The sequence below is a fragment of the Mus musculus genome, chromosome 2 (assembly GCF_000001635.26).
Source record: "Mus musculus strain C57BL/6J chromosome 2, GRCm38.p6 C57BL/6J".
Lineage (NCBI taxonomy): Eukaryota > Metazoa > Chordata > Mammalia > Rodentia > Muridae > Mus > Mus musculus.
Genome location: NC_000068.7, coordinates 65,219,391 through 65,233,621, shown reverse-complemented (window position 1 = coordinate 65,233,621; position 14,231 = coordinate 65,219,391). Strand labels below are relative to the sequence as shown.

At 41.6% G+C, this 14,231-nt stretch overlaps 1 protein-coding gene across 21 annotated transcripts in view; it reads left to right on the top strand.

Moving 5' to 3' along the window:
• The window catches only part of Cobll1 (Cobl-like 1), a 151,060-nt gene that overhangs the window by 5,777 nt on the left and 131,052 nt on the right, over nucleotides 1-14,231 (top strand). The gene's annotated exons all lie outside the window — the stretch shown is intronic.

Below are 14,231 nucleotides of genomic sequence, written 5' to 3'. Positions count from 1 at the left end.
CAGTGATATTCTATTTCCTAGGTATGGTTTCTAGCATCTCACTGTTCCTAGTTTATACATTAAGCTATCTGAGGTAGGTGTGTGTATAGGGAGCATAGTATGGATAGGGTGCAGAACCAGCTACGGTTTCAGGCATCCATGGGAGACTTGGGACATGATCCCCACAAAGAAGAGTGTGCTTATTCTCCTAGAGGAAAGTTATCCAAGCTTTGCGTGTTAGTCCTCTGTAGTGTTGCGGCATTAATCACTGAGAAAAAGCAACGTGCTTGCTGATCTCAGCCTGAGACTTTATCTTTGAAATCGTGCGCCTACGCCGGCAATCATTACTCACCCAGATAAGCTTCTCGGTTGACTTTTCAAAATGTAAATGTCAAAGTTGTAGTCGACCTTGCTTTGAAGGATCATACTGTCTTGATTCCGAAACAAACCTGGAATAGACAGGATGTTAACAAACCGACTTTATACGTTCGCAGCTAGGGAGCAATGGAGTTAATGAGAGGAAAATTAAGGAAGGATTTACCAACTGCTTCTGCCTCTATTTGGATTCATTATTGGTTCTAAAGTTTGACTATTGAATATTTAGCATATGTTTCAACATGAAAATCACTCAGGTAACTTTAAAACCAGTGCCTGTGTTTTCTCACACATCGACCTGTTCTGGTTTGATTGGCTTGGTCTGGGCCAAGGGCATGGTTAGGATTAGTCTGCCACCAGATTTGAGAGTGACTGATTAGCATCAGCAGCTGAAGTTTGGGGTGGAGGCATTGCTGTTTTTAAGGAGCTAAGCTTGATCTTGAGTTTCTAAAGATTATATTCATCTTCTATAAAGTATTTTTTAATTCTTAAAATAAATTTCCTTTCCTTTTTTTTGAGAAAGTATACTAACTCCATCTTATACTTGCTAAATTAGCATGTTCATGATCACACAACTGCAGTGGATACAGTAGATGCAGTGGATTTTGGAAGCAAGACCCAGTTTCCAAACCTCTGTTTCATGGGTAGGCTTAGCATCAGACATTGAGTTTACAACTATGTCATGTAGCTACCTTTGGGATATGGTTTGCACTTAATGGCTCAAAGTAGTTTTTATTTCAGGTTGTCTACAAAGTTGACTATCCCTTCTCTGTTCAAAACAATGTCTCTTATCATATATTTTTAAAAATGCTACACACTCCAATGACTATAAAAGTGTGTAACACTAACAAGGAGATTAGATACTTGGGCTGTGTGTTGAAACTCATAGTAAATTATCTGGCAAATTCTGTTTTCAAACTCACAGTAAAACTTGTATTCATAGTAAACGGCAGTCCTCTTGTTGTATGAGAAGTTGTTTGCATAATTGCAAAAGTAAGAAAGCTTACCAGGGCTGGGTATATTTAGCTCAGTGGTAGAGCACTTGTCTACCCTGGGTTCAAGTGCAAGGCCCTGGGTTCAGTCCTCAGCTCTGGGAAGGGGTGGTGGTGGAGGGACAGAGGCACAGAGGGGCAGACAGACACAGACCATGCAAGCGTACAAGTGCACGAGAGCAAGCTTACCAAATGAGAGACATGTTCAGTAGAACAATGTATATTTTCTTCTTCAAAGTCTTAATTTCCTCCTATGGAGGTAGAGAGAAATAGAGTAGCAAGTCCGTAGGATGTATCAACATAGCAGTGCCAACCATCTTTTTATTAAGACCTCTTTTAATTCAGTTGGTCAAATATATAAAATAATTTTGGGGGATGACACCAGGAAATTGGCTCCTAACCGTAAGTGCTTTGCTAAAGAAATTAATCCGTACCAAGTAGGGAAGAAAAAGGAAACATGGTATTAGGTACAATCAGTACTTTGGTGCCAACTTAATGTCTGGCTTATGCTTAGAGTTTTAGATCCTGTACCCTACCTCATGGGTTGGCAGACTCTGTGCCCTGACAAATGGTGACCTGCCGGCCAAGACGGGACTCGGCCTGTGCTTCTCTCCCTTTGTTCATTTTTAAATTGTAGTAAATAATCCGCACAGTGTAAACTTTCCTATCTAAAAATCTTTGAAAGTGTACATTTAGTTCTATTAAGCATATTCATATTGCACCCCCTTTTCCACCCCCGTTGTTCTGTTAAGACAAAGTGTATTTCCATTAAATACAAACTTGCTTCCCCCTTTGATGCCCCTGGCAGCCAATCTGCTTTTTGGCCATGATTCTGACCATCCTGAACACCTCTCGTAAGTGGGATCTAGTCTTTTGTAATCTGCTTAGTTCACATGGCTTATTGCCTTCCACGTTTTAGCTCGTACGAACACTGCATCCCTTTGTGTTGGCTAAACATATGTTTGCATGTAAAGATTCAGCCATCCGTCTATGGGTGCTTGGTTTCTTCCAGATTTTAGTTACCATAAGTAGTGATGTTATACGTCTGAGTGTACAGGTAGCACTTAGTGATCCAGCTCTTAACCCTTAGATATGTTATAAGATGTGGAATTGGTATCTTCTCCCTCCCTCCCTCCCTCCCCTTCTTCCCTTCCTTTCTTCCTTCCAGAGAGGGTCTGATTGTATATTTCAGACTGCACTTGAACTCAAGATCTGCTTCAGCGTCCTGATCCTGGGAACATAGGTGTGTGCTAGCATGGCTCTAGTTTTTAACTAGATTTTAATGGTTTGGAGGCAGGGTCTTGCTCTGTAGCTCTGGCTTCTTAAAACTCAGTACGTCTCTGGAATCCTGGGATTCCAAGTACGTGCTTCCATGCCTAGCACTTATTAATTTTTTGAGGAGTTTCTATAGTGTTTTATTTAATGGTTATATCATCTTACATTCCCATTAACAATAGATAAAGCTCCTAATTTCTTCACTGTTTCCACAACTATAATTTTCTGGTTGCCTCTTAGGCCAATAGTAGCCGTCCTAGTGGTATGACAAAGTCTCTCATCCTGGTCTTGGTTCATGATTTCCTAATGGTTAATGACTTCATGTAGCTTTTCAGTTGGGATCTTCTTTTGCCTACTTCTTTACCTTCTTGGAAGAATTATCTGTTTTAAGTGCTTTGAATGATTTTGAAAAATAATTGCTTGGTTTTGGTTTTTGACTCTAGGCATTCCCTGAATATTAATTGCTTGTTTTCTACCTGTGTATTCAAGGAGCTGAATTAACTGGCACTATGCATTTGGCCACGGTGTTTCCAGTGAAGTTGAATCCACCAGATTATAATCTTGTAGCCTGCAAAGCTAAAAACATTTACACACTCAGATGCTTTATATAGAAAAGTTGGCTGACGCCCAACTTAACTTAGGAAGTGAACACATGAAACATTGATTTTTAAAATTAGAACATTCTTTTAAATATATTCTTTTAAATGTTGAACACAAATGTCAGTTGACTCTAAATGGCTTAAGCATTCAGAAAATAAAATATATCTTATATTAAAGGGTTTTTAGAGTAGTATATTTATTTCATTTTTTTTTAAATGAAGACTAGACATGGCCCTTAGCAAATGTATTTGAATGTTAACATTTAGAAGATATAGGATTAATTTCTGTTATCTTATATTGGTTGGACTTTAAGACTCCTGTGCTAGAAAAACCTTTACAAACAATGATAGATGTGGTTAGAGATGTTAGAAATAAATGTCCAGGAAAAAAAATGGACCCGAGGTAGATGGAATTCCTGTCTAATTTTTAAAAAGTTTAATTTACATTCATATAATGTATGTGTGTGTACATACATGTATGCAGAGTCGGAGATTCTCCCGACACTGTGTGTTCCTGGAATCGAACTCGGTGTTGACCGTGGTAGCAGCCACCTTTCTAGCTCAGCCATCTCACCAGCCCATACATAGCCCATACATATTTTGACTCTGAACTTATTTAGGCGTTAAGTCAAACTGTCTTTACAATTCCCATCATTTTTTATTGTTATTAAAGATATTTTTTAGCCTTCGGCCTTTTAGTGTGCTAACGTTAGTATGATAGCTATGAGACACTTTTTTTTTCCATGATTTTGCTTTGCTGAATTTTTTCCCCATCTGTTATAATAAAAACAAACTAAGAGTATGGGAGAATGAAGTTTCCCATGACTATTTATAAAGGGCCAAGGGGCTCCGGTTCTGCACACAAGCTCCCTATCTGAGGAATGCCTGTCTTGGAAAAGGCTTTTTAAGGACTGGCTGGTCCTGTGGTTCCTGGCCTTTCATAGACTGAATCCACAATGCTGTGTATGAATTTAAAGATTCGGGTATGGATTTCCAAACATCTGGAAACCGTGGCAATGAATTTTGATTTTTGGGAAATGATTCAAGTATTCTAGAGGCAAGATTTTGAAATATTATTGATCGTGAACTTGAGTTCGCATAATTGGGCTTCATCATATGGTTGTGTGGAATGATTTTGATTTTTTTGTGTAAGCTGACTTTAAGAATTAAATGCCAAAGTACTATGATCTATTAGGATAGTGATGGCACCGTTGTAGAAAACCTCAGTTCTCAGTCTGATCAACTTGAAACCTTAATACTGGGCTTCTTTTTGGTGTTGCTGTGATAGAATGTTTTGACAAAATCAACTTGAGGAGAAAAGGGTATATAGTCAGGTCCATGGTTCCTGGGTACAGCCCTCGTGGTGGGAAAGTCAAGACAAGAGGAGCTTATGTTTACACCTGGAGTGCAGGGAGTGATGGGGCATCCTTAGCTCATGCTGTCTTTTTTATACAGTGCAGGATGTTGGTCTGTGGAATGGCTAGTCATCCAGGTGATGCTACAGTTTATCAAGCAGACAGTTGAGCTTAACTGTCACAAACACCAAGCAATTGACTGCATTTTGGTGTATTTGCTAAAATCACACCATTTCCGTTCATGACCTAATACCGTAGCATCTGTAAACACATGATCTATTTCTAAGGAAGTAGTTAAGGCACTGAACCTTAGGTGAGGAATTTATGGCCAGGCCTGGAAGATTTCTTTCTGTCTACTCTGTTGTCAGGGTATTATTTCTGCAAAAACAGAAGTCTGAAAGCACTAGATGAGCCCAGGGGGACCAATGGTAGCCAGCCAGCGTTTTAACAGCTGTTGCAGTTGTGTGTCAGTCAGTTCAAATATTCTCGAATAACAGGAAATTGAGCTGCTAATGGGAAAATGACCGAGACCCTTGCATTTTGGACTCTCTGGGATGCGCTACGCCTTCTAGACCAATCAAATCAGGAATCATCAGGGTAGTTATGGGAACCATTGAGTTGACTTTCACACTTGTGGAAAAGGAAGAGGGTCAGAACAAAGTGGAGCAACAGAGAAGCAACCTGGTCACCCCCCACACATACACACACACCCCTTGTTCTTTTATACTCGATTGCCACTTGCTGTATACACAGTTGTAAAAGAATAGAGGCAACAGTGGAAAACCCATCCTGGTATGAAAGAGGTTGCTATATAAGAGGATGGTATCTGTGTTTCCTGTCCTTTGGCCCACTATGTTCCTCTGCTGACTGTTACTCCATTGATGGCTGTAACATTTCTGGACAAAGTGTCCTACCAGGCTAGGAAGTGCCTTCTTCTTAGCTCTTGTTGCTATGTTTGGATCTGTCATTCTACATCCCTAGAGAACAGTTAGATACTCTGATTTGTTTTTGCTGTGCTTCAAGAGGGTCAAGCTGAAAGTGGCAGAGAAGAATGTCTGTGGGTGAAAAGAGACGAGTTTAAAGTGTGTATTGTGTGATCATATGATGCAGTATGTCTCTGTGTGAATGTTTATGCGTGGTGGATGAGTGTGGATGCACACGCACATGTGGGTATGTGGACACATGGATTTATATGGAGACCAGAGGTTGGCTGTCAGTGTAGTCTTCTATTGCACTCCTTAGTTTTGGGCCATGGAGCCCTAGGGATCTGTATGTCTCCAGTGGAAGCATTAGGTTACAGGCCACCCACGAGGCCCAGCTTGGTTTGTGGGATTGCATGGATGTTTAGAATGGCTTGTACACCAAGGTGAAGTCCGTCAGTGGTAGTAATGGTTTGGGTACCTAGAATGACAAACAGTGCCACAGAGACCAAGCGGTAAACATTTCAGAACTTCTGATCTGTTGGTCTTCACCATGTCCTTCAAGAGATTTCTTATCACGCAGCAGTTTGTAAAAGTTCTGGCCATTTCACTCTAATCATTGAAGGCATCTGAGATGCTTTATGCATAGAAGCAGAGGGTCAAACCTTCTGTTGACTATAGCATTACTCATCATAAAGTGTGATTTGGGTGGTGGGTAAGGAACTTGTCCCAAGTTAGTCACCACATAGTTGCTGAGCCATTGTGGCTTTAGGACATTTTCTGGGAATGATGCATAGCCATGCAGGCTCTCCCAGATCCTCTCAGGGACATGTAAGGAGGACAAAGGTGACGTTGCTTGGGAGTCCAGAACAGAGGCCTTTAACTTAGTTTTAGAGACCAAACAGTTTAACCCTGTCAAGGAAAGGCTGTTTGTAGTGGCATATACATTTAAAGTCCCAAAATTTAAAGATACAAATCATGTTTATTTTCAAGATGAAATGGCAACTTATTTGCAATTTGGGATAACAACTCTATTCATATGCAGTTTTTTTAATATTTGTATACTAGTTGTGTATATTAGTTTCTTTCCTCTAGCCCTTTGTAATAAGCTAATATTTTTAAACTATCTCAGAAACCAACTTCAGGGAGATTGGAAGGGAGAGGTGTCTTTTATTCTGCTTAGGATAGCAGAGTAATGCACTATTTGCTAAATGCAAATGTCAGGGTGACCACATTTGTACTTGGGATGAAGATTAAAAAAAAAAAAAAAGGACAAACAGCGCAGAACGTGTTACATTCAGAGGGCTGATAAATGAAAGGTAACAGTTTCTGATGGTGGAAAAATACGTTCTTCTGATACTGAACAAGTTGTTCTGAGGGTTTGGCTCATTGTTGTGAAACATGCCAGTGATATTTGTTTGTTTAGAATGTTTTACGTAAAAGATTATGTACCCCTGCTTCAGGACAACATCTATCACTTTGGGGGATGGAGTCTGGCTCAAAGGGGAAGTGTCTCCCATAGGCTCATGTTCCTGGTACTTGGTCACTAGCTGGTAGCACAGTTTTGGAAGGATATTTTGGGATTAGGCTAGCTGATATTTGGCTCACAAGGGCTATAAACTTTGAGGGCTGTAGCCTGGTGCTGTTTCAGGTTCTAGCTCTGTTCCATGGTCTTTCAAAGTTGGAGCCTTAGCCAGGGTCTGGCTATCCAGAAATCACGCATAGCTTCCCTACCACCAGGGACCAAAACTGAAGCTGTTGAGTTACAGCTCTCAGCTCTCTTCCTCTCCCTCACAAATTCGTTACATCAGTATTTTTGTCACCATGACAACCAAGGTACTATGGGACTGAGAGGCTCTAATCCTTAGTCTAATTGACAGTTGTGTCAGCAAAGGTAACTCCTTAGTGTGTATGGGTTGTGCCATTTATCTAGTTGTTTTTCTAGTCAGTGGCATATATAAATGACATGAAATGACATCATGGTGAGAGAACTCTTTCCAGCCTCTTCATTTCTGCCATGTAGACCCCTTACCCCACAAGGTGATTGGGGTTAATATTAACATTCCCAGTGTGACAAGTGACTTAGACCCATAATCCCAACACACGGTAGGCTGTGGCAGGAGGATTACAGTGAGTTCAGGCAAGACCAGCTTGAAGCAATAGTGTGGAACTCTGTCTCAAAAACAAAACAAAACAAAACACCAAAAAAAAACCCCCCAAAAAAACAAAAAAAAACAAAAAACAATAACAGAACCTTGAAACAAGCAAAACCAAAACAAATCAAAATATCCAGGAACAAGAAAATGAGCATTTCCTATCTGTTCCCTCTGACCCCTGCTGGGAAGCATACCCAGGGCCTCATGGCTGGTTACGGCCAGCTCTACTTTTACAATTTGTTTGGAATCCTGGTAGGATACTGTAAGTTAAAATTGTTCTCAGATGTACATGACAAGCATAATTTAAACAGTGTACAACACAATAGTAAATAGAGTGTAGTGGTAGCACACCAGTGAAATTGTCTTTAAAAATTTTTAAGTGTCTGTATGTGAGTTTTTTGTTTATGGGCACATGTGAGTTCAGGTGCCCTCAGAAAACAGATCTGGAGCTAGAATTCCAGGTAGCCTGTAAGGCATCTGATGTGGGTTGCTAGGAACAAAATTCAGGTCCTCTGTCAGGGCAGTGGGTGCTCTTAACTGCTAAGCCATCACTCTAGCCACAATAAAGTCTCCAACAGAAATAACATTTCATAGTGAATCAGATGTAAAAGTTTAGTTAATTCCATAACATGAAGATTTTGTTTCATGGTCACGAGCCTGTTCTCAGGTGCTCCAGGGCCTTATGCCCTGCACGGGAAGCCATGTCATATGCAAATGTGTGTTGGCATATTATTTTCTTCTTTATAAACTTAGTAGACTTTAGCAATCATTCCTGTTCTTTATAAAGAGCCTTATACTGTTGTTGTTGTTGTTGTGCTTTACCCGTTGGCCTGTATTCAGGTTTTCTTCTTGCTTCACACTCTACCTTTTGCTACAAAGCGTTCACAATGTATTTTTACATCTCCTCTGAAATGGGAAAAAGCTGAGGCCTGTGTTCCTGGCTGCTACTTTTGTGTAAATAGCAGGTTTTAATTTAATTTCTTTTTTTTATTATTACGTATTTTCCTCAATTATATTTCCAATGCTATCCCAAAAGTCCCCCACACCCCCCCCACTCCCCTACCCACCCATTCCCATTTTTTGGCCCTGGCATTCCCCTGTACTGGGGCATATAAAGTTTGCCTGACCAATGGGCCTCTCTTTCCAGTGATGGCCGACTAGGCCATCTTTTGATACATATGCAGCTAGAGTCAAGAGCTCTGGGGTACTGGTTAGTTCATAATGTTGTTCCTCCGATAGGGTTGCAGATCTCTTTGGCTCCTTGGATACTTTCTCCAGCTCCTCCATTGGGGGCCCTGTGCTCCATCCAATAGTTGACTGTGAGCATGACCAACAACAGTTGGCTCCTCCATAGGAATCATTTGAATTTGTGGGAACTTGAGTCTTAGGTCGATGTTGGGGATGGAAACAGGGACTTTGCTTACCTAGTAACGAAGGAGACACTCCATGTGTGGTACTAGGGGGGGAGTAACTGCTCCCTTTTATAAGCACTGACAGTCGGCTGCTGCTAAGATGCTGTTAGACGGAGTGTTATAAAGTCGCTGGTGTAGATTTGTCACTCTTGAGATTCAGTCTAGCTTTATGTTATGAAATATGATCATTCTTCTGAAATTATACTAACTATAATCTTTAACACCACAGGTGACAATTTTTAGTGCCGTTGCTATGGGCCAAGCATAACAGGACCTAGAGACGCTGTTCTTATTTACAGGGTTAACATTCCTGTTTGAATAGGGACAGGAAAGAGCGTTTGATTTATAAGTCAGATTGGAGGGGTTTGAAAGTGAGGTAATTGTTGAGTCCACACAAGCAGGCAAGCAGCACCTCGTCATTCCTAACTTGTGTCAAGGCTGGAAAGTCTGGATTGTCAGCGGCCTTGGCATTTTGGTGCAGGATTCCTGTTAGCAGAGGAATTGGCCTGTTGACACAAACAACAACAGATTGAAGCGTAAGATAAAATTATGAATGGGTTGTTTGTCCTAGTTCTAAAAACAAGAGACTCGGGGGTAGGAAATTAAGTGTGTCAGGCATGGTTCAGACCTATGATTCCAGCACACTTGTAATCCAGAATTTTCAAGGCCTAGGCAGGGGGATCTGAAGGTCCAGCTACCCTGGACTACATGATGAGACTCTGTCTCAAACAACAAAACCTATATTTCCCAGGCTGCCAAAAATAATCACCTAGAGAACACATCTTTTTCTCTGATAGTTTTGAATTTTTTTTCCTCTCAAAGATGTAAGTGCTGCTGAGTGTTTTGTTTTCTTTACCAAAATGGATGTAAAATTGTAAACTTTTATAGAAATGTTTGTGGTTTTTTTCCCCTTTATCCAAGGATATTTTGACAATATGTTGGCATTTTATAGTCCCCTAAAATAAGATGAATTCCTAAGTCAGACTTTATCTTTAAAATCAACAAGGACAGAACAGTAAACCTTTGAGGGACCTGCAGGGAGGTAAGGAAGGTGTCGAGAGGCAAGGGCATGAGGCTGGCTGTGGGGGATGACATTCATCTGAGTGCATTATATACATGTGTGGAATCATCAGTGAGCAAATTTAATTAAAACAAAACAACAAGTCCTTTGTGAAATGATGACACAAGGGCAGGTGATCCCTCGGAGCCGAGCTTGGAGCATTTAATAATGAGTCACATTCTCTTTATCCAGAGCTTTCAGCCTACTTACAATTCTCTGATGGACCGAGCCAGCACGCTTGGCTCTCTGGCATTTAACAGCATTCGTTTTGGTTTCAAAGGAAACTGGTCCATCCAGAAATCAGATGGCACTTGGCAGGCTGCTGTTGGAGGGTGAGCTTGGGCAGAAGACCAGGTGCTGAGTCTCTCTGCATTGCTTGTTGGCTTGGACACTCTGTGACCAAGTAGAAAAGTCGAGTGGTAGAAGAGTCTAGTACCACAGAATCAAACAGGGAATAAGACTGGCAGGTACCAGGCCTGCGCCGTGTACAGTAAATTTCAAATAGCCACCCACAGTTACTCGAAAGCAGCCCAATGTAATATTGCTATCTTTACTACGGCAACTCACAAGAAACCCAAGAGGGACAGGGACACCCACTTGTCATTTAACTTTCCCAGGAAGTAGAGGATGGGATTTGATGAAGCTTCCTTAGTATCCATTCCAGGTAGATGCCACTTGGCTGGTTCACAGGGAGAGCCATAACCTCTGCCCCGCCCCCTATTAGATTAGGAATGTGCTCTCCAGCTAATGGCCGGACCACCATACTTCAAATCATTCCCCCAGGCCTTTCTGGGAGCCCATTTCCGCCTGCATCTGATGGGAACACCTGAAAGTGCCTTTCTTTGACTTTGGTGAGACGTAGGCAGTGACTGCACGTTGTCTGTGGGGGAGCTGTACTCAGCCACACCTGTATTCGAGGGAAGTAAGAGCTCGCCACCATTGTGACCACAGGTCAAACGCCGGAGAGAACATTCCCTTTTACAAACAGATCTCCCACCTAGCCTAAACAAGACGTTGAAGCATGGTGCCCTGCAAATGCTGTAAAATTGTGCATCAGTCTAGAGTCTGACTTTAGTTGCTACGGATAAGCACAAAGAGTCCCAGGAACTCCTCCGTCTTGGCTCTCTGAGATGATGGCGGTGGGTGCACTGTTTAGTGTTTGTGGGGAGCAGGCACAGTGCTAGTCTTGGGTCATTAAAGCTGTGACTCTTTGTCCACCCTTGATCAAAAACCTTCATTGTGCCAGGTGCAGTGGTGCACACCTGGCATGCTGGCTCCTGAGTGGCTTCAGAAGGAGAATGCAAGCCTCAGGCAAGTCTGGACAGTTACAGAGACGCTGTCTGAGGGGGGATGTGTTGGATGACAGATTGTTGGACTCCTACACACAAGGCCCTGGGTTTACAAACTGCGTTGGAGAGCCTTTATTTGGGGCAAATATGGTTAGATGGGTCTCCTGGTTTTCTTCCTGTTGGCTGTGATAAAACACTCGGACCCAAAGCATCTTAGAGAGGAAATGGTATTTGGCTTATACTTCCAGGTCACAGTCCGTCCTTGAGGAAGTCAAGGCAGGAGCTCTAGAAGGGACTGAAGTCAGTGGAGGAATGCTGCTTACTGGCTCCCTTCCAGGTCTACCTTCTGCTAGCTTTGCTCTACAGATGGTGCTGTCATGGTGGGCTGGACCTTCTGACATCATCAGAGACAGTGCCCCACAGACATGTCCACAGACCAGGCTGACTGAGGCAAATTCAGGGAGATTTCACCTTTCCAGGTGACTCTTGGTTGTGTAGACTTATAGTGAAGGTAATGGCAGTGCATTCTTATATTAACTTGGATTTTAAAGGTGGTTTTATGTTTGTTTTAACAAAAATATGTGCCAGAAATTGAACCCAGGACCTTGTGCATGCTAGGTAACAACTGCCTACCACTGAGTTGTATGTAGTCCTAGACAGTTTTAAGTTGAAAGAAGCTCCCATATACCATATATATATATGTGTATATATATATATATATATATATATATACACACACACACACACACACATACATACATACACACATACACACACACACACACACACACATATATATATACACACACACACACATACATACACACACACACACACACACACACACACACACACACACACATATATAGTCTCCTTCAAAATTTCTTGACCCCATATCTGCTTTTCCATAGTAGATGGTATTGGTCTGTTCTGGTTACACCTAGGCATAAGCTTAGCACTTAAGAGATTTCAAAGAAATAGGATGCTTCTTATAAGCTGACAATAATCAGTGTGTTTTACAAGGTAATTTGCCAAATGGCAGAGACTTTGACAGCTGCAGAGTCAAACCAATATTTTTTTTAAAAAAATTTAAGTAATATAATTTCCCCAAATGATTATTTTTGGAGTTAGACTTCTACATTTAAAAGGTACAAATATAACTCTGGTTATACTGGGCATGGTCTCACACATACTTTTAATTCCAACACTTGGAAGACAGAGGCAGATAGATCTCTTTGAGTTATTATTATATAATGAGTTTTGGGTCAACTAGGGCTACCTAGTGAGAGCCTGTCCCAAGCCCAAAACCAAGCCAAGCCACCACCACCACCACCACCAAAACAACAAAAAAGACAGTGGTGTTGACTTGCCTGGATCTGGTCACAGGAGTGGCCAATGCCTGTTGGCATGTGAGCACTGTGACGTACTCTTCTGGGCTCAGCAGCAGCATCCAGCTGACATCCACTGCTTGTTCCAGAGTTATCTTGAGCTTTTACTGTGCAGAGTCACAAGACCAGGCAGTGGCAGGTCTGAAAGCCAAGCCTCAATGTTCTAGGAATCTATCTGTGTCTTAAGAATTGCTCTATGTTCAGCAAGGCCAGAGTGTAGCAGAAGCAACCTTAAAATGGGGCAAAACACTTTCTAAAATGTTTATTTTTCTTAAATAATTTTTCACTGTAAAATTAACACGCTTAATACAGAATATTGAAAGAATTCATGACTTTAAAAAACAGTTTTGCCCTGTGGAGATAATAATGCAAATAATTGGCATTTTAACATCTCCCTGATGCATTATGATCTTACAAATTTTCATATTTTATGCAACAAAACCCCAGTGGTCCAGTACTCTGGAGAAAGTTGGGTTAAGCAGTTTTCTTCTCTTACTGGGTCCTGGGGATACCGCAATGTGCATTGAGTAGGACCCTGGTGGACGTCCAGTCAGCAACATTTTACAAATTCATTTATCAGAGCACTGGTGTAAACCTTAAAGTCCACAATGTTTCCAAAGTAGCGCACGTAACATTGTAGGTAGAATGCATGCTTCTAGATTGTTTAGTGAGCATTGTATTTTCCGACTACATGTATTGCATTCATGTTTTCTCTAAGTTTATGCTCTAAGTTGTTAGTTAACATTCTTTTTGAAATGTCTGCCTAGCAAGTTCTGGGAGTAGCCTTATGTGGTTTGGTGTTAGGTTTAACCTTTCACCTTTTGAGCCTTTGAACTGTTCCCAGTGAAATCATTAACTGAAAGGTATGTAAGCTTTAGCATCCGGAGAGGACCAATTTCCAAGTCTGGTACTGAGAAGGAACCAACCGCACAGGTTTAATTCCACTGCTAGAAACTGAAAACTAGACAATTGCGCCTTTAGTGTTTGTCATTGGGGTTGTCATTGTCATTGGGGTGAGGTGCCAGATTCTTTGGGGAAAAAGAGGCAGTTAGCCATTGGGTGAACTTGAACTGAGGTCCGACTGCATGCAATTGCCACGGGTCATGGGTATCGCTTCTTCTGTGATGGTTTGCTAGCTTTAGAGATTTTTGAAAGCAGTTCCCTCCCACTGTGCAGTTCAGGCGGGCCTTGGACTTGCCTTTTGCGTACAGGGATTTCAGAGTTGTGCCACCAGCCCTGCTCAGATGTGTGCATTGTATCAGTACAGCTTAGCTCTGGGCTTCTCAGCAGTACTTTGTAGAATGTGAACACCTGACCCTGGGGTATAGGAGCGTGAAAGGGTTGGGACCGCTCAGGCTTTTTTAAAAGGCCAAGAAGCTGGGTCTCTGACTAGGAATGGAGTTGAAAGGGAGAGGGTTCGTTAGAAAAGAT